We start from the raw sequence: 15702 nt of genomic DNA on the forward strand, positions 1-15702 counted from the left end.
CACAAACATCGGCCTATCTACAAATTCTGAATCACAAATTTGATTTACTTCATTCTGGTCCGTCACACTAATATTATGAAAAAGTTAAATAGTTCCGTCCAGTGTGACTGGTCGCATTGTCATACTTTCGCACTGGACGGAACTATTTAACTTTTTCACTGGATTACAAATATTTAAGTGTTAACAGTCGCGGATATGTCGACGTTGTGAAGTTTGAGGTTACATATGGCAGATGTGACGTTATGTGGGGTGTACCAATTACACGTAAATCATTGCGTTTCATAAACAGCAGTTCATAAATCGTGCTAGTTTCACAGTGCTAATTGAAGGATGTAATGGGATGTGGGCGTCTTCAGGAACAAAGTCGCAAAGATGGTCAAGATATTCTAAGTCTTCTAATTCAGAAGTTAAATGCCGTGTTCACTAGAGCCGGACATTCGCTGTTTAACCATTAGCCTTACCTTAAACTAAGACTTCCACAAGTTTTATTGCTTTGTAATTCCATTACCAGTTTCATGTACACCGTATGTTTAATTGTAAACTAACGGGTTTTAATTTACATTTGCCACCATGTTAGTTATAACGCAAATCCGAAGGAAAGAAACATTTTGTGAGACCTATGCACTGATGCGAGCATAATTTTAATATGATCTCTAAGAAATAGGATGTTTGGTTGTGGACTGGATTTATCTGGACCACGTCATTGTCTAACGGCAGGATTTTACGAACACGGCAATATATTTTCTGGTTCCATAACAGGTGGAGAATTTTGTGAGCGGCTGAGAGGTTCTGAACTCCTGAAGATGGAGTGTGCTTGATTAAGTTAGACTTTATATTGGTAAGGAATATTCAGAATCCCCGTTATAAGGATGTAATATTAGCCTTGTCCGTTGTCTACAGTGTATTCGGCAAACACGACGTTTCGCCAATTCTGGCCTATTGTACCTGCCCCAGATGATAGGTGAGAGCGATTGTGGAGCAATTGGTGGAATGAAGATTGGCAGGGGAAACCGAAGTACTCTGAGAAAACCTGCCCCAGCGCCACTTTGTCCGCCACAAATCCCACTTGACCAGACCCGGAATCGAACACGATAGTAGCCGGTCGAATTTCTGATATACTGTGTTTGTTGAATATACCACGGACAACGGACAATATATGTCATATTATTATAATGGGTCGAGCATTGTCAAATATCTTTTAGACATTCATTATAATTCTCTTTCATATATCTAAATGTGTAGTAAATGATGGTGAGGGTTCGGATCCCGGCAGTAGCAAAATTTTCTGTTCTCCCACAGCGTCCAGACCAGCTCTAGAGCCCACTTAGCTTACTATCCAATGGATATGGGGGGAACTTTCCCGTGGGGTAAAGCGGCCGGCGCGTGAAGCTGGCCACTCACCTCCATCTAGTAACGAGGTCAAGGATGGTGGAGTTATACCTCCACTCCCCCTATGTCTTCATGGCACAATGTTTAATTAAGTACAGGGACAGTATTACCTTTATCTCTTCATTTACCTCAGTACAGGATGAGGATAAATTACTTGCGAGTGTATGAAGGCTGAAGAATACTATTTTCTGAGATGTGACGCCGTACAAATCTGTAGAAATTTACTGATATCTGGGAGAAATGTACTACCCCCATTTCAGAGTTCGAAGATGCAACGAGCGTGAAGCATACAGTAATCAGAGATTGTGTAGTGCCTCTTCATCGATTCTTTCCCTTCTTCAACCCTGAAGATGGAGGCAGTACGTTCCTCCGAAACTTCGTCATTCTAGATTAGGTGACGTGACATCGTAGAAGTGCTCTTCGTTGTCACCGTTTTGAGAACCTCAAATCCAACTCTGTATAAAGTTCTTTCAAACGGCACATTAAACACAACAATAGCATTCAGTAAGGCAAAGTAGAAAGAGCATTTGTTTATTTGTGCAGTTTTATTGCAATAAAACTGCACAAATAAACAAATTTGGATACGATAGTACCTATTTTGTCATATTGGGTATTATTGTTATAATTGTGTTCACTGCCCCATTTGAAAGTACTCTAAGACACAGAACGGGATGCGTACTTTGAAATTTTATAAAGCTATTCTTACAACTCACACTCGTACGTGTTTAAGTCTGTTACTATTTTGTTTGTATATTTCACTAAATTCCGCGTTAATTATATATTTAATCGGTGTTACCTATTGGTATAGTTTAAAATGGACTGTTACCTTGCTACCAGCACTTTCCTGACAAACTCTGCATTCAATTATCACGAAGTATATTACTTGAGATGTAGAACTGAGCAATTATTTTCAGTCTTGTAATTCTGAACCACTATAAGACACTACGACACATGTCTACACTGTTAATATTTGTGTCACTATGACCACGCGCGAACTCACAGTCCAACGCCGCACTGTTCCGCCGATACTGGTATGAGAGCATGTACGTTGCGGTCGGCCGGCTGAGGGCGCACTTGTTGCTGCCGCTGTGTCCTGACTCCCTGACACTCCCACTGCCTCCTCCGAGGCGATGTCACGCAACAACGCGCATGCCTGAATTGTGTACAGAGAGTGCTTCTACACTTAACGCACACAAACACGTCTCAGCCCTGATTACGTTTACAGTGTATCAACACATATGTCTGAAGATTTGTCTGCTGGGATTTGACGCCGTGTAGTCCTGTAGCTCACCGACCTTTAGGAGAACATACAGCCTCCATCTTCAGAGTAGAGTTTACTGTATGTATCTTATTTGTTGCTTACTTGGCTTTTCTTCCATCCTGAAGATGGAGGCAGTAGGTTCCTCCGAAATGCCGGGCATCACATACTGCAAGACGCCAAGACTTCTTACCTTTCTTTAGCTTTACGTATTATCCTCTCTGGCTTGTTCCTATTCAGGATAAGTTTCTTAATTTATTAATCTTTTAGAAGCTTGACGAGCCCCATTTGACGGGGATTGGTACATCGGATGGTCTCTACTTGCACAGGACTTCACAAAACAGAGTAAACTCACACATCAGTGCTTCGAATTGTATTTGAATCCACGATCCCAGCGTTCGAGCGGCCAAAGACATTACATGTCCATTAGACCACACAGCCCCTGAAATAAACTACTACAATTTATTGTCAATATTTATGTATTTATCGATTTGTATACTTGTGTATATCCAGCTAGTGATTTTAGGAGTATAATTTCTACGGAGTAAACTGTACTTATTCTGTATGTCATCTCAATATTTATATAAGTGGCTCAAACCCTGGACCGGAGCTGGGACAGTTGCAGTTAGAAACCGTCTACTGAATTTCAGAATGCACGCGGTAGCTTAGTTGGTTGAGGCACTATGCCTCAGGTCGCAGGATCGAATCTCGATGAGGTGGATTTTTTGCAGCTTACCTAATCCTTCCAGCCGCACTATAGCCCTTGGTCGACCCAGCCTCTAACAGAAATGAGTACTAGGAATATTCTTTGGGTTAAAGAGCGGCCGGCGCGTAAGACTGACAAACTTACCGCCATCTATAAGCCGATTTTCTAGAAAATGTGGGAGCCTCGACTTCTCACAGCCCTATGGACCTCCACCGCCTGTTACAGGGATACCATTGCTTTTTTTTTTAACTTTGAGGAAACTATTTCCAACTCTCCTTCCCAGCAACGATATGTAGGAACAAATCAGCAAGCCTGCACTGTAATAATATCTATTTATTATCTTCATTATTTGCATCCTGTTGTGTTATCGTATATGGCATTCTTATTGTATCAGTCAACACAGCATTTGTATAATAAACAATTTAATACTACTGCATTGGGATTCGATTATTGTGTGGAACTATTGCTACAGGATTCGACCCCTCTCGGATCATTATCTGGCAGTCATTATGGATATGTCACTTGTTACTGGATTATTTATCGATATGGATCCTGATCGGTGATATAAATTTTAGTTCGATATGTTTTATAATTTTAAATTATAGATTTATTTTAAAAGTAAAATAAAGATAAAATTCTCAGCATAAAACATAAATCAGAAGATCTATATAAATTTTATACGCGAAAGACTTATACAGTATCCGTTTGAATTCCTCTTTTAGCAAAACGAATCACTTATTCATAAACCATGAAGACGTTATTGAGGTTTTGTGCCTTCAGGTGGTATTTATGAAAGTTTCCTTTATTTCTACAGTGAAAATGTAGTGTGTTTGTTAAACTACATAAATAGAAATGTAAACGGAGTTTAAACGCTAGAATGATAAGTTAGCAGCTTTCATTTGGTCTACACATTTCCTTAATTGGACCTTCTCGGTTCAGTTTTATCATTAACAGTGATACACCTCTTTTTGGTTTCAATTAATTAATTACCCTGCGAACCTATGTGCAATGTCCAGAGATCAGGATTTTGGGCCACATTTGGTAACGTTTGATTGATTGGCAGCAAAGTCGCAGTAAGAACAGTCGAATTAAAGACAAGAAATAAATATTTAAACATTTGTTTACTTTATAATTATTAATAACGATTTATTACTATTATTAATAGTAATATACAGCTCATTTTTTTCCTTATTTTGCAGGTCTCAATTTAATGTTAATTTGAATATTTCATGTTTTAGAACTGAGGCTTTCATCTTATGAACAAACTTCATCTTCAGAGTAATGACATCTCTAAGATTAATGTTGTTTACATTTTGTTTTTTCTAGTGCAATGTGTCTCCATTTTCTTTATTTGTAACTCAAATACAAACGTCTGTATTAAGATCAAGTAAATACATAAAGTATTAATACTACATTAATGAAAACCCTTAAGAATACAAACACGGAACATTTTAAATAGGGAGTACACGTAGGAGGGGATATTTGAGAGCAGAGGGAGTGCTCGAGAAAAAAAAAAGCTTATGAAACATCGGCTTAGGATATGATGAGGGGACATATATTGAGCCGGGATAGCTTAGTCGGTATAGCGACTGCCTACGGGCTGGACGACCGAGGAGTCGGAGTTCGAGTCCCAGTAAAGTCAGAATTTTCTCTTCTCCATATCGTCCAGGCCGGCGCTGGTGCCCATCCAGCCTCCTATCTAATGTGTACCAGGGGTAATGCGGCTGGGGAGTGAAGGTGACCATTCACCTCCAGCTGTTACCAAGGTCAAGAAAATGTGGATCTATACATCCACTCCTCCATACGCCTTCAAGTCGTAGTGCATAATTAGTTAAGCGCAGGGCAAACTTTACCTTTTCTTACCTTTTTGGGGGGTAGGTGTGTTGTATGGTAATTAACTAGAAAGGATTAGATTTCTGTGGTGCTGTTTCGTCTAATAATTATCTGTTTATGGATGAAACTGAACCTACAATCGCTTATTGATAATTAAATTTCGATGTATTAGAATATCCGTGAGATATTATTATTATTGTTTTGTTTGTCCATAATGTAATTACCTGTATCTAAACAGCGCTGTAACCGGTCACGGTAGCTGAGCGGTCTAAGGCATGTACTGTCTTCGCTGTCTTGGAAACCGGGATCGTGGGTTCGAATCCCACTCAGGGCATGGATGTTTAGTTTGTGTGTGTGCGTTTTTCTGTGTTTGTGTACACGTAGAGGTCTTGCGACGAGCTGATCACCAGCCCAAGGAATCCTACCGAATGTGTAAGATCTAGAAAGACCGAAGTGAACGGAGAAGTTCATGGAGGTAGGCCTAGGCCCACTGGGGCTGTAGTGCCAAGGAAAAGAAAAACAGCGCCATGCGTGTAATTGGCCTTGTGGCTCTTGACTCAGCACATAAATTATAAAGGATTTAATTATTATTATTATCACGTGTTGGGTATCTGACGCCACAAATAACTTCACGTCGTTTTGGATGTAGCGAATTTATTGAACATTCGTTCTTACATTTACACAATTCACAGTTTCACAATTACTGCAAGCTGCAGTATCACATTTACTCCTCCTGCTGTAGTTACTACCATTCACTCGATACAACTCAACTCGTAGCTGCTGGACTTCAGCTCATACTGAATACGAGTAACTGGCTTCATACTCACTACTAGAAACTCTCTCGTAACTCAATACTCAATAATCCAAGTTATGTAGTTTCAGCACTGACAACACAGAAAACAGTTACGTGACAGCTACTACTGTTGCGTGACGTTTACCGATTGTCAAAAAGTCGCTGCACGGCGTCCCCTGTTGCGTGACGTCACAGCCTAGCGGGGAGGGGTGTTTACCGAGCGTTGCGTAATGATGGGAGGAGTGGGGGTACGTGACATCACTCGTGGAAACGCAGAGTTCATGTGACCCCTACTTCCTCTTGCACCATCCACGTCACATTATTATTATTATTGTTACTTGTTGTTATTCCTGTTCCATGCCATTTCTAGGCATAAAATTGACAAAACACGTCTTTCTTGATGACTTTCTTAGTAAATGTCAATGATTTTTTTTGCATTCTGTGTCACTCGAGACCAAACTTAAGTTAAGAGTGTTCTGTTATCAGGATTTATACACGTAATGTTAGCAACTGGGGCTACTGATCTCCTTTCTTTACTGAAATAATATATTATTTTCTTTTTATGACCAAAATATTATATTACCGGTAATTTTTTGTATACTTCAGCGTCTAGAGGTTACTTCTTTTTTTTATTACTAGTGGGGTGGGACTAAGTCCCTTGTACTGCGGCCAATTCTGGCATATTGTACTAGCCCCAGATGATAGGTGAGGGTGACTATGGAGCAATCGGTGGAATGAAGATTGGCGGGGGAAACCGAAGTACTCGAAGAAAACCTGCCCAAGCCCAACTTTGTTCACCACAAATCTCACTTGACCAGACACTTGATCGAATCCGGGCCGCCGCGGTGGGAAGCCATCGACTAACCGCTTGAGCTATGGCGCCGCCTCTTTTAAAACCTACTCAGTTGGGTCCAATAGACAGAGCTAGCCCCTATCTCCGGACCTGCTTTAAATATTAGAATACATTAAATCATGAACTTCTAGAAAGATAAAATTAAGTCTGCTTGCTATCTGTTTCATGCTGCTTTATTGGTTGACTTAACCGTCCGTCTGGCCGCGCCATAGCTAAAGCGGTTAGTCGCTAGCTTCCTACCGCGGCGGCCCGTGTTCGATTCCGGGTCTGCTCAAGTGGGTTTTGTGGAGGACAAAGTGGCGCTGGGGCGGGTTTTCTCCGAGTACTTCGGTTTCCCCTGCCAATCTTAATTCCACCAAATTCTCCATCATCATAATCACCCCGTGCAGGCTACAATAGGCAAGTCAGTGGCCGCCGTGCCGAATGGACCTAGTTGGACTCCCCCCCTCCCACTAAGCGAATTAAAAAAATGTAATCTTTTGTCTTGAAAATTGAGACAATAAATTCCTCCGGAAAGTTAATTGACTTTCGAAAGACCACATGGCATTGTCCCAGGAGACAGAACTGTTAATAAATAGTATATTGTTCTAAATATTCATATCCACAAATGGATGGAACACACAAACATTATTTTCTCTTTGATATGGTTCTGTGTATTTATTTATGACCGGCGTGTTTTATATCTGTGGACATTTAAGGAATTCTAGTCTAAGCGTGTGTTTTCCTCATTGATAGCTTAATTATTTTCCTGAGCAAGGTCAAGTTCCGGTGTGGAAACACTTTGTACAACTCCATACTTGGGTATGCGGTACCGTAGTTTGTTGAGGAAATATGCTACAAGTTGGAAGGCCATGGGTTCCAGTCTCGGTGAGGTTGATTTTTTTTGCGATTTACCTAAACTTCCCAGCCGCACTATGGCCCTGTTGTCGACTCAGCTTCTAACAGAAATGAGTACCAGGAATCTTTCTGGGGTGTAAAGGGCGGCCGGCGCATAAGGCTGACTAACTTACTGCTATCTGTGAGCCGATTGTCTAGAGAAAATGTGGGAGCCTCAACGTCTCACGACCCTATGGGCCTTCACGGCCTGTTACAGGGATAGCTTTACCTTTTTATACCACACGCTCTTACATTTGTTGTCGAACAAAGTGACGATAAGAATATCGAGTATCGAATTGCATCGAGTCACATCGAATCGTATCGAGTCATATCGAGTCGCAAGTCCATGCGGCGTGATGACGTTCTGAGGGGAAATTCAGGACATGGAAGATTATCATAAACGTGCGAGATGACGTGGCATTTAAGCAGACATTCTAGAAAGTACTACCACTCTTAAAATTGAGAATATTCAATAATTGAATTTAAAACGCGTTCGAATATACAGTACATTGCTTTTGTTGAGATAATTACTGCGAGATTTCGGGTTCTCATAGAAGGGAATCCTCGTGTGCCAGTACTGTGACATGTAGACCAATTACTAGGCAACGCCCGAAATACGCGCACACGACAATAGGGCACTGCAAGAATTGTTTTTTAAGTGGTCTGCGCCATATCCGTTTCTAGACAACGGTTCGCTAAACACGTTCCCGCAGAAACGTACCGTGGAACAATATGACGTCCATTTCCAGGCAACGGAACGGTAAACACCCTTACGAATTATTAAGAGACGATGTTTTCCGCGGGGTTCGCTCCTAGGCTATATAACGCGGAATTCAAATTGAACCGTGAGCTCTGCTGTACCGAGCCTGGATTGACAGAGGCCTTGTATATATTGTACATAGGAATAGGGATTAAGTTTAGATTGTAAATACATGCAAATACTGACAATGGACATACTAACGCAGATTATGACTGAAAAATGACAGACCCGACCTCTCGTCAGAGAGGGCGCCCCAAATGAACAGGACAGTAACTTTCATATAAAGAAAAAAAAATCTGGTCATGAGCCCCAGTCGGGTCTCGACACCAAGACAGACAGACTGACTGACCGTCAGTCGCAATGTGACTTTGACTTTGACTTTGACTTTGAGCCGTGAGCCCCGTGTGGAGGCGGGGTCGAATACCTGCACCGTGACCCTGCCAGTCGTAGGAGGCGACGAAAAGGGAAGTCTCAAATCTGAGACAGTAAAATATGGTTTTGAGTACCAAGGGACTCGGACCCAAGAAAGACTGAGCTGGAAAGGGCCAGCAGCATATACAAAAAACAGACTTGTCCTCTGTCGGATAACAAGACCTAAATTGTCAAACAGTAATGACACCAAGACTTACTGACTGACTGATCGTCAGTCGCAATGTGACTTTGACTTGGACTTGGACTTGGAGCCGTGAGCCGTAGAACGAGAATGGAGCGAGTCTTCGGCAGCCAAGGAACACGGGTTCGGCTAAAGATCGATTGTGAGTTGTGGCAATTGATCGTGATTACAAGTGATTGTACAAGAAGATGTTAATAAATCCAATCATCGAATTCATAACCCGTTACTGTTAGTCACGCAGCCATAAACTCGTGACAATATGTTGCATAAATATAAGTTGTATATCAGGTCACGAACGAATGAGCAGTCTTTTGTTTCAGTTTCTGTTCTATGAGTACTGATCATATTTTGATGTGGATGTATGAAGTGGATATTATATAAAAGGAGTCAAGGGGCCCATACACGTACGGGTCTGGCTCGGGGAGCTTGATTGGGGAGCCGGGCTCGGATTAATTTCACCACAAACGCATGAGCTGATTCCCAAATTTGCGACCCACACACGGACGAGTTTGGTTCATTGGAACCCAAGCCGAGTAGGACTAGCGAGCCAGACTCCTACATGTAGGGGCCCCCTTCAGTCTGGGCCTGACTCTTTGTGTTTGTTATTCGTGGGAGATGGTCACTTTATAACATGTAGAACAGAAAAGGAATACAGGAAAAACAGAGGAAGTAAATAGTACCGAAGCTTGTATTTCAAATAATGAGATTCTATGTAAGATTTTAGGCTTTCACGGCGGTGACTATGAAGAAAACAGTCTTCTGAGATTTGGCACCGTGTATATGTGGTGTTAACCGACGTTTCGGAGGAACGTATCGCCTCCATCTTCAGGGTAGAAGAAAAAATATAAGAAATCTGCAAGCGAAGAGACCGTGAGAACAGGTAAAAGCAGATTTTACCGGTTCTCACAGTCTCTTCGCTTGCAGATTTCTTATATTTTTTCTTCTACCCTGAAGATGGAGGCGATACGTTCCTCCGAAACGTCGGTTAACACCACATATACACGGTGCCATATCCCAGAAGACTGCTTTATTCAATGATATTCTACATTGAATTCTCAACGCCTAAAACTGTTTTTTTTTAATCTGTAGATGTGTGTATGAAATTTCCTGATAGAGTGCAAAGTTAATGCCTTATTCCATTAATAATTTGTATTGAAAGAGCGGGACCGAGTGTATAGGATGAAATACCTTGAACACTTCTTTCACCTGTTATTGGTGACGACTTGAAGTATGTCTTTCTCCTCCTATGTTTCCACAGATCCATAATTAATGACGTCAACTCTACAGCTCTTCGCGAATTTAACAACTTGAGATGGAATATAATAAAAAATAAACTACATTTTCTGTCTCTTGAATTGGTTTTCCTCCGTATGTTGATCAATATCAGGTGTTCCTTCTACATAAATATTATGCTTCTGGGTTGGAACGCCATGGTATATGTTCATAAATGTTTGTTCCTGTTCCTATTCGAATCTCTGCTAGGAATAGACTTTTCTTTTTATTGCTAGTGGGGTGGGACTGACACCCTTGTACTGCGGCCACTTCTGGCCTATTGTACCAGCCCCAGATGATAGGTGAGGGTGGTTGTGGAGCGATTGGTGGAATGAAGATTGGCAGGGGAAACCGAAGTACTCGGAGAAAACCTGCCCCACCGCCACTTTGTCCACCACAAATCCCACTTGACCAGACCCGGGATCGAACCCGGTCTTCCACGGTGGGAAGCCAGCGACTAACCGCTTGAGCTGTGGTACTGTCTGTAGTCTTCCTCACAGTATTTGCCCCATATTCTTTAGCAATATCCTTTTATACGTACAGCAGTTAACACAGCGTTGTTAAATAAACAAACACTACTTATTAATTCGGTTTTCTATGATTCAGCAAGTCCCAGCCCAAGTCCGAAACTCCTAAGTGTTTCATTTTAACGTACTGTTAACACAGTGTAGATTAATATCTTCTGGGATGGAATGCCGTGAGTCCGCTGAAAGCCAAAAGGCGTTTCGGCTCAAGTCCGAAACCCTTAGCCGCGACCTTCCGGCTTGTAGCATAGTGTCTCAAGCAAGTACGCCACCGCGTGTGAAAGCACTGCAGTGATGTGTCATGTTGTGCATGATCTTAAGTGGGGTAGTTCTGTGGACGGAACGTAGAGCAGAGGCCTAATTGTGTGGTTATATATTTCATTTTATTTTTAATCCTATGTTAATGTGTGTCGGCCTAATTGTCTATCATCAGGCGGATGTATGGAAGCAATATCAGACTGATAATGGCCTGTTAGGCCGAAACTTGTACAAAAATAAAACTGAAATGAAGTATATACATATATAATATTAATTGTAGATGTCATGTCGGGCCTTTCACGGTAGCCGAGCGGTCTAAGGCATGTACTGTCTTCACTCGCTTGGAAACCGGGTTCGTGGGTTCGAATCCCACTCAGGTCATGGATGTTTAGTTTGTGTGTGTGCGTTTTTCTGTGTTTGTGTGCAGGTGGAGGCCTTGCGACGAGTTGATCACCCACCCAAGGAGTCCTACCGAATGTGTAAGATTTAGAAAAACCGAAGTGAACGGAGAAGTTAAAAAAATGTCATGTCGACGAAAGTATCACAGTTCATAGGTAAAGGTAAAGTTGCCCCTCTACTTAATTAATTAAGCATTAAGCGGCCTAGCTACTTGAACGGTCGTATGCCTGACCGCCGCCAAGTTTAGGCCCCTACTTTCTGTGTCGGGCTTCGCCTTGTCCGATGTTGCGAACATTCTCATTATCATAATTTTGTATGATTTCCGCTTGTTGCCTGCATAATTTTGATATACGTAAGGGATTTTGAATGCCATGTGTAAATCGCGGACCGGTGTGCGCCTTGGGAAATTGCCAATGGTGCGGAGAACCTTGTTTTGCAGGCCCTGCAATTTCACTAGATGGGTGTCTGCCGCAAACTCCCAGGCGGGACTAGCGTAAGTCATTATGGATCTAATGAGAGCTTTGTGGGGGATCAGCTTAATGTTAGCGCTCAATCGCTCACTTTTGAATAGTGAATACACTCTTATAAATGTTCTAAAGGCCTTGGCTTCGATCATTTCTATTTGTAATCTCCACGTATCCCGCCTATCAAAGATTACTCCGAGATATTTTACACAATTTACAAATGGAATATAGTTTCCATTCAATGTAAGATGAGACATAGGCGGACGACGACTACGGGAGAAGTAGATCCCCTGAGTCTTATCTTCATTAATTTCGATATTCCAGAGCTCACACCAGGTCTCCATTGAGCTGAGACCGTGCTGGAATTTTCTAACAACAAAACCCTCCTTGCCATCTGTCGCATACAGACAGGTGTCATCTGCAAAGAGGACTAGTTGAACGCCATGTGTTTTGGGGGCATCACTTATGTACATATTGAAAAGAGTAGGGGACAGGACCGAAACTTTTGGCACCCCTGCTTGCATTTCCCTTTGCGTAGATATTTCGCCTTCCACCGAAACACCGAATTTTCTTTGTAAAAGAAATGATGCAGTATGCTTGATTAAGCTGGTCGAAAATTCCAGTTTTGACAACTTATACAGCACGCCAGAGTGCCATGTAGTATCAAAGGCTTTTACGATGTCCGAGAACACAGCAGCCGTAGACATTTTATTGTCGAAATTAAGGGTCACGTGGTCTGTTAACCTCATACGTTGCAGTGTCGTGCTGGGACGTGCACGGAAACCAAACTGGCCTGCGTTAAGCGGGCTTATTTTTCGATGTGCTTTTGGAATATTTTCAGATGAGTTTCACGATTAGTTTTCCTGTTGTGGACAGGAGGCTAATCGGACGTAAAGAATTAGGAAATTTTGGATCCTTACCGGGTTTTGGTAACGTTATGAATTTTGCTTCCTTCCAAGTACTTCGAAAATGGGACAGCCGAAGGCAGTGGTAGAATAAATGCGCCAAATTTACCAAAAGTCGCCTTGGAAGGTGCCTGAGGCATTCATTTGGAATGCCATTAATTCCGCAGGCCTTTCTCAATTTCAAAGAATTTATTAACTTCTGTAAGTCACATGGTCTTATCCTCCGAGGGGGGCCGTTGTCTACATCTTCGAATAGAGCTGGAACTCTAGCCTCCTCCCGCCATTCATGGTTTTCATCACACAGGATATGTGGTGTGAACTGAATTTCTAAGCAGTCAGCAGTTTCGTTGGCTTTCTCGGATGAATGAAATTTAAGGCCTGACGAACCATGAATAGCAGTTGGTGCCCTTGGTCCATCGCTCTTTAGGAGGGATTTCGCAATGGGCCATATAGCCTGAGATGTGACGGACCGCATAGAAAACACGTCACTGCCCTACTGTTGTAGTCTTTTAGCAATGACTGTTTACTCGTCGTTGCTAAGCAATGATACTTGCGTGAACACGGTAAAGTTTGCTTGAATATGGGCAGCTCCCACAGAAGTAATCTTAACTTCACTAGGTTTAGGATGATCAGGTGACGTGTATAATCCCTTCGTGCTACTGCAATTTAAAAAATGGCAATGGCTATAGGAAACTCGGTTTCGATTAAGGAATAGGGACCAAAATTTATGTTAGGATACCTGGAGTCTCATTTCTCTCACTCAGGTGTCCAAGAGCCAATTCATGGGAAGAAAATTTTGTTATTTGTGTTAAATTATCAATTGAGACAAATTTACGTCTTTTAGCAAGCGTAAGTGCACTGTTTTACGTAATTTGATGTTAGGAGATCCGACAAATGCAGATCTCCAGCAGCGAAGGGAGGCTTCTGATGATATCTGGATAGAATCAGGTCACATCTACTAGGAGGTCTGTTCTTAATGTCTTATCCGGGCAATGAGATCACCATAAAATTACTAGTGTTTCTGTGAAGCGGCCAAGTGAATGTTAGCAAGATAAAATTTCATTTGTAGTGACTCAAAAAGCTGCTTATCCAGATATAAGAAAGTTCGCTTCAATATTGTGATATAGAAATCAGAAGAGACAACCATTCCTAGGCAACGGCAACCGAAAGACGTTTCCGTAGCAACGAATGAACACAACAACGATAGTGAAATTACGTTCAACAATACAAGAGCTTTGGGAGACGGCATTTACAGTGGTGTCATATAAAGAGAGCCTGCCTGCGATTTAGCAGCCTTGAAGTAACTCTTGACTTTGACTTAAAGTTAGCTGTCGGTAGCGGAAGGTTATCGCTATGGCTTTCAGGAGTCAATACATTCTCATTGCTCTGTACTATATCATCGGTTCATGGTGTTTAATGTCAAACATGTGGAAGCAAATACGTTGCTTGAACCGCTACGAGCCGGATGTGGAAGAAAGTGCAACTTCTCATGAATTAGCTCGCTGTAAAATTATGACAATTGCCTCACCGATGTTTATATTTATCATGACATTTTGGTTACTGACATTCAGAGTGGTACCCGCATTCCTTGAGGAGAATCGAAAGCCTTCGCTTTTAGTAGGTTTCTGGATATTTATACAGGTCTGTTACACGGTGCTGGCTGCAATTGGTTTCGTCTTTAGAGTGTCAGTGCCATTATGTTTCCTCAGTGTAGACCATATATTCGAGCAAACTTTCGCATCTGCAGTGAGCGTGTTGATAACATGCATATTCATGGCGACCATGACGGACCTCGACGGCCAACAGCTGACGGTCCCCTTGATCAGGAACACCGAAGAGCTGAGCCAGGGCACTACTAGCCCTGAAGTCGGACCATATGTTATTGGTGCAGAAAACGACGATCCTCCTCCATCATATTCGAAACTATATCCGCACACGTCACAAGTGACGTCACAAAGTGAATCATCAGTATAATATAAAGAATCTGCGTCCTTTGACTCCTAGTGTGAGGTCTCAGGTTGCCGGTTCGTCGTTTCAAGCATCATGAGATATATTTCTGACAATGCTGTGCATCGAAGAAGAGACCCTGTGTCAAAATTCGTGAAAGTCTCCGGCAGAATAAAAATTATGTCATAGATATTAACAGGACTCAGAACCATGATTGGTTTTGCTGCCGAAACGGACAGCAATTTGTCCGACCTACCGATCGACCAGTTAGTTGAGTCAGTCATGGCTAGGAAGCCATGAATTGCAGTTGAGAGTTAATTGTGAGAAGGCAGCCAGCCGGGGGCGACGTGAGCACGGAAGCAGAGGAATATCCATTGTTGGGAGCCGCATCAAACAACGTCTAATTAAAACTACATCATACTGAGTCATTCTCACATGTGCTTTATGATTTGTAAATTGTTTAGATCCGTGAAATTGTTATCATTACCTGTAGTTACGTGTTTCAAGTGCTGAATAAAGCCAATTATCAATCCAAACCTCGTCTCTAGTTACTAACACGTGACAATATGTTAACAGATAAGAAGGTCAAATCTGCAGAAGAAGAAGAAGAATATTTACTCATCTTAATTTCATGCATCCTGTTGTGCTACAATATGCAAGTCTTTAATGAACCGTCACAACACAGCAAATAGTAAAACATCAAAGTCAGCGTACAGCTGTGGCTTTGCTACATGTTTCGGCCACTATCGGCCATCATCAGGCAAATACATATCAATAAAAATCTACCATTTAACTGCAATCATAAAATGGATATAACACTATTAATCGTACAATTTTAAAATTGCTTATGTA

General features: G+C 41.9%; 1 protein-coding gene across 6 annotated transcripts in view; it reads right to left on the minus strand.

Moving 5' to 3' along the window:
• LOC111872686 (glutamate receptor ionotropic, NMDA 2B) overlaps positions 1-2462 on the minus strand; it is a 309458-nt gene extending 306996 nt beyond the window's left edge. For 5 of the 6 annotated variants that reach the window (XM_023866807.2, XM_033754788.1, XM_033754785.1 and 2 more), the window contains exon 1: positions 2216-2462. The gene's annotated coding sequence lies outside the window, so the exon portion shown is untranslated. The remainder of the gene's footprint in view (positions 1-2215) is intronic. The other variant, XM_033754786.1, reaches the window with a different exon arrangement.
• Positions 2463-15702: the final 13240 nt, after the last annotated feature.

Source organism: Cryptotermes secundus, unplaced genomic scaffold, assembly GCF_002891405.2.
Source record: "Cryptotermes secundus unplaced genomic scaffold, Csec_1.0 scaffold143, whole genome shotgun sequence".
Lineage (NCBI taxonomy): Eukaryota > Metazoa > Arthropoda > Insecta > Blattodea > Kalotermitidae > Cryptotermes > Cryptotermes secundus.